The sequence below is a fragment of the Macrobrachium nipponense genome, chromosome 49, assembly GCF_015104395.2.
Source record: "Macrobrachium nipponense isolate FS-2020 chromosome 49, ASM1510439v2, whole genome shotgun sequence".
NCBI lineage: Eukaryota > Metazoa > Arthropoda > Malacostraca > Decapoda > Palaemonidae > Macrobrachium > Macrobrachium nipponense.
In genome coordinates this window covers 6,623,680-6,633,362 of record NC_087224.1, presented here as the reverse complement: position 1 = coordinate 6,633,362, position 9,683 = coordinate 6,623,680, and the positions used below count along the sequence as shown (strand labels likewise).

Here is a 9,683-nt window from a genome sequence, read left to right as displayed (position 1 = left end):
GTTCTTCTTGAGCCTCACGCTTGGATGAATGCTCACGCCTGTTTGTAACTCCGCGCTCGGCTGAAGCTACTGATCTGTCAGACGTATCCCATCTGGGAGAATCCTCTCGTCTGCAATGCGTTCTCGCTTGTCTGAACTCTCTCTTAGAGGACGCTTCTCGTCCGTAGGACGCCTCGCGCTTAGCTGTTGCTACACGCTTGTCTGGCGGATCCATATCTTCCCACGAGTCCTCTATCTGAGATCTCAAAAGACTCACGTTTCGCAGGAGCCTCACTCCTGGTGGGAGAAGGAAGCGAGTCTTCTTGACCGGCAGTCCTGACGTCTTTCTTACGAGGAGGATCCTTCGAAAGGACTCCTACTAGGGCGGAAAGCTGTTCCTGTACCGCCAAAATGATCCTTTTGGACGCTTCTCCTGCGTCTTCTTGAACGGGGAGAGGAAGGACCTCGAAAGCGTGTTGCCCCGATCATGGAACGGCGAAACCCTCTTCGCCTTCTTGATAGAAGGAGGTTCTTCTTCCGAAAAGCGTTCCGGGCTTGAATCCAAACCAGGATCTCTCCAGTGCCTTTTCAGGGGCCTGGACAAGTCCGAATCCTTCCACCCTCGTTTAGGAGAGGGAGAAGCGGACGAAGAGAAGCACTCTCTGAGGACGCTTTTTCGATAGCGGTCCTGAGCAGGCTGTCTATGCACAGCACCTGCTGAAGGGACGCCTGACCGGGGGGAATTCTCCACCAACTCCTCCGTACGGCTTTCGACTTTCCTTCTCCTCTGGGCTTGGGAGCTTGGAAGAGGTCTAGGCCTGGGAGCGTCGCAGAGACGGTCAGACGCCCCCTCCACAACACTGGGGACACTCACTTCACTAAAGTCACTTTCACCATCCTTACCTTTTATGGTAGCCCTTTCGGCTTTCATCCTGAGAATGGTAGCCTTCAGTTCAGCAATTTCCGAAGCTGAATCTGAATGTACAGTCAGTGAGGGTCCTGATAGAGAATCATATAATTAAGAGAAGAGTTAGAATTGTCTAAAGGCTCAATAGGCCTTGTACAACTACCCGCCATCTTAGATGCCGCCCTTCTTACTCTATCCCTTTCTAACTTCTTCAAGTAAGAAGTTAGAGTCTTCCATTCCTCAACATTCAACCTTTCACACTCATGACAGGTGTTAGAAATAGAACAATCAAAACCCCTACATTTGCGACATACAGTTGTGAGGATCAACGAAGCGAACTTTCGGTATCCTCACCTTGCAGCCTACATTCACACACATTCTAACACAAACACTTGAATCAGACATTCTGGAGAAAAAAATCAAAAAGCAAGTCCAAATCCAGTCCACAGTAGCGAATGCCAAAACAACGATCCAGGTACTTCACCAAAAGTCCACAAAAAGATGATCAATTGCTTAGAAAAGCGAATTCCAGTCAAGAGGAGGCAGCAACGATGTTGATACCACCGGCGACAGAAAATATATGAGTAGAAAACGGGATTGGTTCCTAGTCCTGCCACCCAGGGCAGGCCGGTAGATCACCTGACCTACCTGTAGCGAGTGGCGCGAAATTTTGAATTTCTGTCGGGGACGACGGAGTCTTAGCTATGTATATATCATGACAGGTAAGTTGATTGTATGAAATTATGGCTTAGAAAACGGGAATAGTTCCAGACCCCGCCACCCAGCGGCGGGAATGGTGGATCACCTGACTACCTGTCGCGTGTGCCGCGAGTTTTGAAATTCTGTCGGGACGACCGAGTCTATAGCTAAGTATATATCTGCTGGGTAAGTTACTTGTACAAAAAGAAAGTGTGTTCTTGGATACTTCTTTCTTGGTCACCGCGGTGCTAACGAAGAGGCGTTGACACTCAGGCCTGAGGTGCCGAATTCTCTTCAGATAGCGCCATAGCGCCCTCACAGGACAGAGCAGCATCTCATCCGCATCGTTATCGGTGAAGTCCATTAGGGAGGGGATTGTGAAAGACTCGAACCGGTCGTCAGGGACCAAAGGATTCTGAGTCTTCGCTACGAAGTTTGGGACGAAATCGAGCGTCACAGATCCCCATCCCCTGGAATGCTTGACGTTGAAGGAAAGACCATGCAGTTCCCCAACTCTCTTCACCGATGCCAGGGCCAGCAAGAGACTGGCGAACGAATCGGTTCAGGGGAGAGAGATCTATCACCGGGCGCCAGCCACCCGAAGACTTCTTCATCAGGAAAAGACGGCTGTAGAAGCCCGGTGAACGATCCCTGACAATCTCCACAGCTCCCTTGCTCAGCATGGCTTGGACTTCCTGCCGAAGGGCTACGTCCTTTGATGTCCAGGTACGTAGGTCTGAAGGTGGACCGGGTTGGAAGTGGGGGTGGCCGAGACTCGAAGGGTAGTAGATACCCCTCTCGAAGGACGTCTACTATCCAGGTCTCCGCTCCATAGCGCTGCCATGTTGCCCAATGGCTCGCCAGGCAACCCCCCACTTCCGGCAGCAGGTGAGGGGGAACGCCGTCCCTAGCGTTTCCCACCTCTCTTTGACTTCTTCCCAGCTCCCCCTCGTGGGAAGGAAGGCTGGGAGGAGGGCTGATGGCGACCGCCCCTGGAAGAAGTCGAAGGCAGAGTCTTTCCCTTGGGCTTCAACGATGCAATCGTCTTAGCCACAGGGGAAGCGCTAACCAAGCTCTTGGGTTTGGCCGCAGTCATTCGAGGCTGCCCAGATGCCTTCGAGACTGCCTGGTGAACTAGACAGTCACTGTCATCAGTGCGCAGTCGTTCCACCGCAGCGTCCACCATCTCTCCTGGGAAGAGAGAGGAGGAACTCCGCACCGGTCCGTTGCGAAGACCCAATGCCGCCTCACGCCCAGCCGCCCTGGTCACTTGGGTGAGGACTGCGTCCCTACGCTGAAGTACCAGGTTGGCCCACAGGTTTGCCGTCTGATGGGCTAGGTAGGAAATGGCTCTACCTCCAGACTGGCACAGTCTCGAAAGCCAGGTCACCTTCGGGAGTGATATTTCCCGAGGTTGCAGCGACCTTAGACACCGTGAGGGACCACAGGTCTAACCAGGAGACTGCCTGGAATGCCGCCATGGCGGTGGATTCCAGTGCAAGTGCCTCTTGCTGCGAGAACCATAAGTTCTCCAACAGGAGCTGCTGCAGAGACACCCCCGGAGTTAGCCTAGCTAGCGCCGGGTTAACCTGTTTGGGCGGCATAGGATCCTCCGAAGGCACGTAGAATCTCCTCTGTCGCAGTAGAGGCGGAGGAAGCAGCTTGGAAGACCTGCCGGACTTTAGCGAACCCTCCTGTCCGGAGACAAGCGAGTCCATCTGGCCTAGCACCGAGTCAGCCAGAGCTGATCGCGGCAGACCCACCGTCGTTTTGGGTTTCTTCTTAGGACCCCAGAACGACTCGAGCCGGGACGTGGGCTCAGAAGGTGGGAGCGGCGATCCTTCCCCGAGGTCGTTGTGCTGATGAATCAGTGCAATAACCTCTGCAAACGACCTCTGGATCTCGGGAGTGACTGCGTCTTGAAGAGTTGGACCGTCAAGACCCTCCAACAAGAACGCTTCTCAAGACCCTACTCCTTCGGAAGGAGGAACAGCGACAGACCCCTCCTTGTCTCCTCCTGCCACTTGCGCATACAACCTGGTCGGTCCTAAGACCGTGCCTGGCTTGTAGGGCGTCGTGGTGGGACTGTGAGGAGCGCGCTCCCCACGATCACTGCGGATCGTCTCGGTCTTCCCGGCGTAACCCGAGGAAGTTGAAGGGATTGGAGAGGAAGACCTGACGCTCCCCCATCGTCCACCAGCAGAACCGGCGTGCTTGGGGGATTGCAGCTGATCGCCAACCTACAGTGGCGATAGAGCTGCAGGCCTAGTCGCACGGCTCTCCTGGGGAGAGCGGCTGGACCGAGAACAGCGGCTCCGGTCCTGTGCGTCAGAGGAGTGGCTGCTGGTCCCCTTACCCGCCCGGTCCCGGTGGGAGCGGCGGTCAGGGGACCTGCAGAGACCACTGTCACGGTGGGAGCGGTGCCTGTCCTCACGGCGCGTCGAGCCGCTGGAACCAGCCGAGGCTGGTTCCTGCGACCGAGGGGACCTCTTCCTAGACCGTTGCGTCAACCCTGGTCACCTGCGGATCGCTACAAGAGTGATCCCTGGCCTGGCGGGAGTCACCTGAGCGACCCTCGCCGGTCTTCCGCTCCGTGCCTTGGTCCTAGCGCTGAGCGAACTCGGAAGCCTGAGCCTTGGCTGTACGTTCACCCGCACGTGACCGTACACTCGGTACCTCTCGCAAACGAGAGGCCGAGCCGGAACCTGGTGTAGCAGCAGAACCTCTAGCACCAGGTGAGGAAGTACCGGTGTTAGCCGGTACCCCTCCGGTCCCCGTCTTCTTCTTCCTCGCGGAAGGAGAGACGGGCCCTGCTCCTGAAGGAGCGGGAGGACCAGCGGAAGAACCCCCCGTTCCACCGTAGAGAGACGGGCCCTTAGAAGTTTTCGAAGGAGACTTCTTAGGGGGGGAGGAGGCAGCCTTCTTCTTCCTCGGCTGTGAAGCCTTGGAAGTCGAAGGGGAAGAGGCGGCAGCAGGCGACGACGAAGACGATGACGACACCTTCCTCCTCTTCATCTTCTTCTTCTTCGTCAGCTTCCTCAGGACAGACGTCAGGTCCTCCATCCAGGACAGAGCCAGGGCTATTGCCGAAGCAACACGGCCCGGCTGCACCTGTCCGGATGGACCCGCGACTGGGGCAGCAACACCACGGGCAGGAACGATGTTGGCAGGGGCTGGTCCAGGCAGGCAGGAGTGGCAGGCACAGCAGGAGCGGCAGGTACAGCAGGAGGCAGGACAGCGGTCAGCGACATCCTGGGTACGGGTGGAAGGTCCAGGGGTGAACTCTTGGGGCACTGAAAGTCAGGGTCTGAGGCGAGAGCGGCGAACCCGGGCGGAGGAGGCACGACCCTCCTCGAGAAACCAGCAATCGGGGCCTGCACCGCAGCTGAGGGTGTCACCGTAGTCACATGCTGGGTGTACACACGGTGAGGAGGGGCGGCATACCCCGGGGTCGAGACGGTGGTGGTGGTCAACGGTCCATGAGTGACCGGAGCAGCACCCGCCAGGTGATGCAACAGCCCCCGAACGCTCGGTGTCTCCTGGAGGCCCAGCGAGAACCATACCTGACCGAGGTCGTCGCCCGCAGCAGGAGCACCTGAGGAGGCAAAGGTCGGGTTAGTAGAAGGGGTTCCCTCTCGCCCGGGAGGGAACAAGTCCCACCCCGAACAAACGGAAGACCCTGAGTACAGTTGGATGTCGGGGGTACCTCGCCCCCTCCTCCAAGCTCGACGGATCGGGCGAAGAGAAGGAACGAGAAACCCACCCCCGAAGGGAAAGGAGCTATACGCGGGAGCTGAGATGGCGACAGGAAGGAAGACGACGTGTCTGTGACCAAGGGAGTCACCGGAGAACTTTCTGAGGACTCCCTGGCAGGCTTACGTCGCTTCCTCCTACCCTCATATCGCACCCACTGCTCCTCCGACCAAGATATGCATAAATCACAAGGCTTGGCGCGAGAGCATTCGCGCCCTCGGCACTGAGCACACAAAGCATGAGGATCCACTTCGGGGAAGGAGCGGAAGGCCCCACACTTACGGCTCTCCACACCAGGGCAAACTCTGCGGCTGATGGCGGGGTGTGGGGAAATCTCCAGCTCACGGGAATCCATAATTACAATAATAATAAAATACAAAAGCACACGTACTTACAGTATTTTAACACACAACACAAAGCAAACCAAGCCTGAGAGACACAAAGCATACGACGAAAGGCGGGCAGAGAGAGGTGGAGAACACGTCTGGCAACCAGCGCGGCCAAAAGCAAAGTGGATCTTCATCTCCCAGTCGCGCGCTTAACTACCGAACTCCCTTGTTCGAAGCTTATGACCAGTTCCAGCTGCCGCAAGTTACATTCTTATTGTAAAGGACAGATGGTTTGTATTCGTATCGGAACAATTATTAATTATTATTAATTTAACTCACTGTATTCCTTGTTAAGAAAATGTATGAGCTGAAACGCTTGACACACGCCCTCCTGCGTGAGTGGGGCACCTTCCATCACGCCCTTCGTGGAAACGGTCGTCCGTCCCAACCGACGAATGAGGGGAGTCAGCTGCCACTTTCGGTTTGTGGACTGCTTGAATAATCGACCATCACACCTAAAAATAATTCAAGGATAACAATAAATGTTCTACGACAAATCTGAAGAACAAAATACGTAGTACTTTCTTAGCTGACATAGATATGTACAGTAGATCTCAATTACCTTTCTCACTGATAAAATGACCAGCCTATATTAAACTTTACCAAAGCATAATTTTAAACATTTATGTATGAAGGAACCACTAGGGCCAGCTTTTATTAACCTATAAGTTGAACTCAAAAGGTTCTTTGAAGATTTATATACGTACAAGACATACCCATGTAATCATAGGTACAAAATTAGAGTAAAATACTTGAATTAGCTAAAATAATCCATAATGGTTGTGTTACAATATGCATGATGTTCTGAAAATACAGCACTTTAAATGAAAAAAAAAAAAAATTCTTTCAACATCTGCTGATATTATAATAATTCAAAAATGAATTGATAAAGCAATTGCAAGACTATACTTGTTCAACGAAAAAATTTGTACGAGTTATTTAGTAAAGAAATACCCACTCGTCTACAGGAAGGTCTGTAGCGAAGGAGAGGTGCATCTTGACCAGTGCCTGGTACTGTGTTGGGTCTTCGTAGCGCAGCTGCCACAGCTGTTTCTGGATATTGCCCTCCCATGGCTGGCTCTGTGGATTGGTTGTGTTCATCCTGGAAAGCAAGATGCCTGTGGATGTTGCGTCTAAATCAGCATTTGAAAGTAAAGGTCTTAATGATTATGGAGTAATTTTAACGCTACATATAATACTTAGGGCAGCAGCTGGGTCATTTTCACTAGCATTCCCAAGACCAGACATGGCCGAGGCTTGTTTTATTGGTACAAAAGCTGTTTGCCCCTAATTTACGCCGAGCAATGTCGGTATTAGGCTATCTATAGTACATTTTACGTTATTTTTCTCATCCCTATGCTATGGGCTACATAGCCTAGGCTAGCGCGCCTAGCCTATCCCGGGCCCTAGTCTAGGTTAGGGTACCTAGTCTCTGACCTGTCCTAATTATGGTATTGCGGGAAAATAGTAGGAATTTTAATTATTAGATAAATTACGGTCAAATAGGTATAAGGCTCCGTAGGATAACCTAGATGACCTTAACCTTGAACCCTGGCTTAGGTCGAACCTTATTTTAGCCAAATTCAAGCAAATAATGTATATTTTACGAGAGAATATTAGCAAAAATGTTAAATATACATTAAATCTACATAATTATCGTAAATTAAGTAATAATTTGAGGTAAATTATTAAAATAATCATAAAAATAACACAATCTTCACGGGACATGAGGAACGTCCCTGAGGGACAACACTGACCTTGGCCGGGTGTTTCCTGACGTTATTCTTGCTTTATTTCCTCCGATAATTCCTCTCGATTATCGATAATCCTCCGTATTTCATCTCCCGTCGATTATCAGAGATCACCCGCGCCTCAGACGACCGCCATCGCGAAATAATTGAGACGAATCAGAGCGACTGGCTGGAGACGTCGCCATTCGAATACATCGCATTAATTGACAGCTGTGCGCTGATTGGTCGAGAGGCGTAAACATGCCAACCACCTCGACCAATCAGCAGCCAAGTTTTGGAATGTCGTCGAAAGAAGCGTTTATTTTGATTGGTTTCATTCGTTGTCCTACAGTTTCAGTCATTAATGGCGTTTTAATTTGTTTAAAAGGAGATAAATTATACTTATAATGTAACAAATGTATATTTATAATTTATTTTGGTAATGAAATGGTTTTAGTGCGATAATAATGTCAATAAAATGCTTATTATAACCTTAAACGCAACCAAAGTTACACAGCGCGTTCCACTAAAGATGCGTTTGGTTGAATTTTTTAAATATATTCTCTATTTATTTGCTTGATGACGTTGGAGTATGTTTAAAAGACGCAAATTATATTAAATAGAAAAATAAATTTACTTTGATGATTAAAACGTTTTCAAAGAATAATAATCGTAAATAAAATACTTCGAATGACCCTCAACGCAACCAAGGTTACATAAGGCGCACCAAAATTAATCAAAGAGTCGTTTGGTTTAATTTTTTGAGCGTATTTGTTATTAATTAGTAATTTTTAAAATATTGAAGCTAATTTATAAGATATAAATTAAAAATTACAAAATAATTATTATATTTTGTATTAATTCTGGTAATCAAGACGTTTTTATACAATAATAATCGTAAATTAAATGCTTAGAGTAATCCTAAACGTAACCACGTACGCACGACACGTTCCATTATTAATTAATGACGCTGATTGGTCGAGAGGAATAAATATCCAGAGACGCCGACCAATCAACAGCTGAGTTTCGGAATGTTGTCCAAAGAAGCGTTTCATGTAAAAAGTTTAGAAGTATGTTAGATGTTTTGGTGGTTTTATACGTTTTATTTAATTTAAAAGCATAAGAATATTTAATCAAAAGTTTTAATCATATGATTTATATCAATTACGTTAAAATAAGTTATAATAACGAGTAAATAATAATAATAATTTCAAATAGATTACATTGGACTAACTGAACGCAACACGGTAATGGCAGCAATATACAAAACAACATTTAAAGTTACTTTTTTAAAATTACAAAAATAAGATAAAATATAATGAATATTACGATATCAATACAATAGAATGGCTCCATTATAATTAAACTTGAATTATATAGATTTTTTTTCTTAGAATAACGTCCCAAATAATTTAAATTTGCGTAAAAAAATATGGAATAAAAAGTATACGAGTAGCTATACTGGTAAATTCGTATTTTTTTTTTTACCTTAGGGCAAGTACCCATTATCTTCTATTGTTATAATAAATTTCTTTGTGATAATAAAAACAATACATTTATCTTTAAGGAGACAACATGTATTAATAGAGAAAATGTTGTTTTATTTAATATTCATGCAAAATATCTCGTAAAAATCAAACAGGTGTTACAAAGTATGTTAACGTTTACCAATTTCTTTTGGGGGGGTGGGTGGGGGCTAAGGACCCCTAAGCTAGGCCTGAGGCTGGCATGCAACGCGTTGTTGTTTTTTGTTGACCTTTAGTTTCGCAACGGACTCTGTTGTTTGTAAACTGTTCAAAACAAATGGTGGGATAGTTATTATTATAATTATCACTTTAAATCTTCATGGGAAAGCCCTTGTCTAGAGAGTCAGCAGACTATATTCCGAGAGAGAGAGAGAATGTATGAACACGTGTATACAGAGGTGTCACATTGTATCTCGTACAATAAGCGATAAAAAATGTAACAATACTCCAATAACCTTGTATGATATAAATATGCGATATTGCCAAGTCACCTTTTTTTAATTTTTTTTTTTAAGACACTCGTAAGGCCACCTCTCCCTGTCTCTGTCTCTTTCTATTTTTCTTTAATTTGAATTCTGTGGTTTCTGTTACGTTTTTTTTTTCTCTCTCTCATCTTTTTTGTTCATTACTATATGATTCCATATATATATATATATATATATATATATATATATATATATATATATATATATATATTATA

General features: G+C 47.6%; 1 long non-coding RNA gene across 1 annotated transcript; it reads right to left on the bottom strand.

Annotated features, from left to right (window-relative positions):
* Positions 1-6,012: 6,012 nt before the first annotated feature.
* LOC135205227 (uncharacterized) lies at positions 6,013-7,704 on the bottom strand. The gene is made up of 3 exons (XR_010312499.1): positions 7,485-7,704; positions 6,686-6,845; positions 6,013-6,182 (listed from the first exon to the last, which is right to left on the bottom strand). It is a non-coding gene; the product is annotated as an uncharacterized LOC135205227 (long non-coding RNA).
* Positions 7,705-9,683: the final 1,979 nt, after the last annotated feature.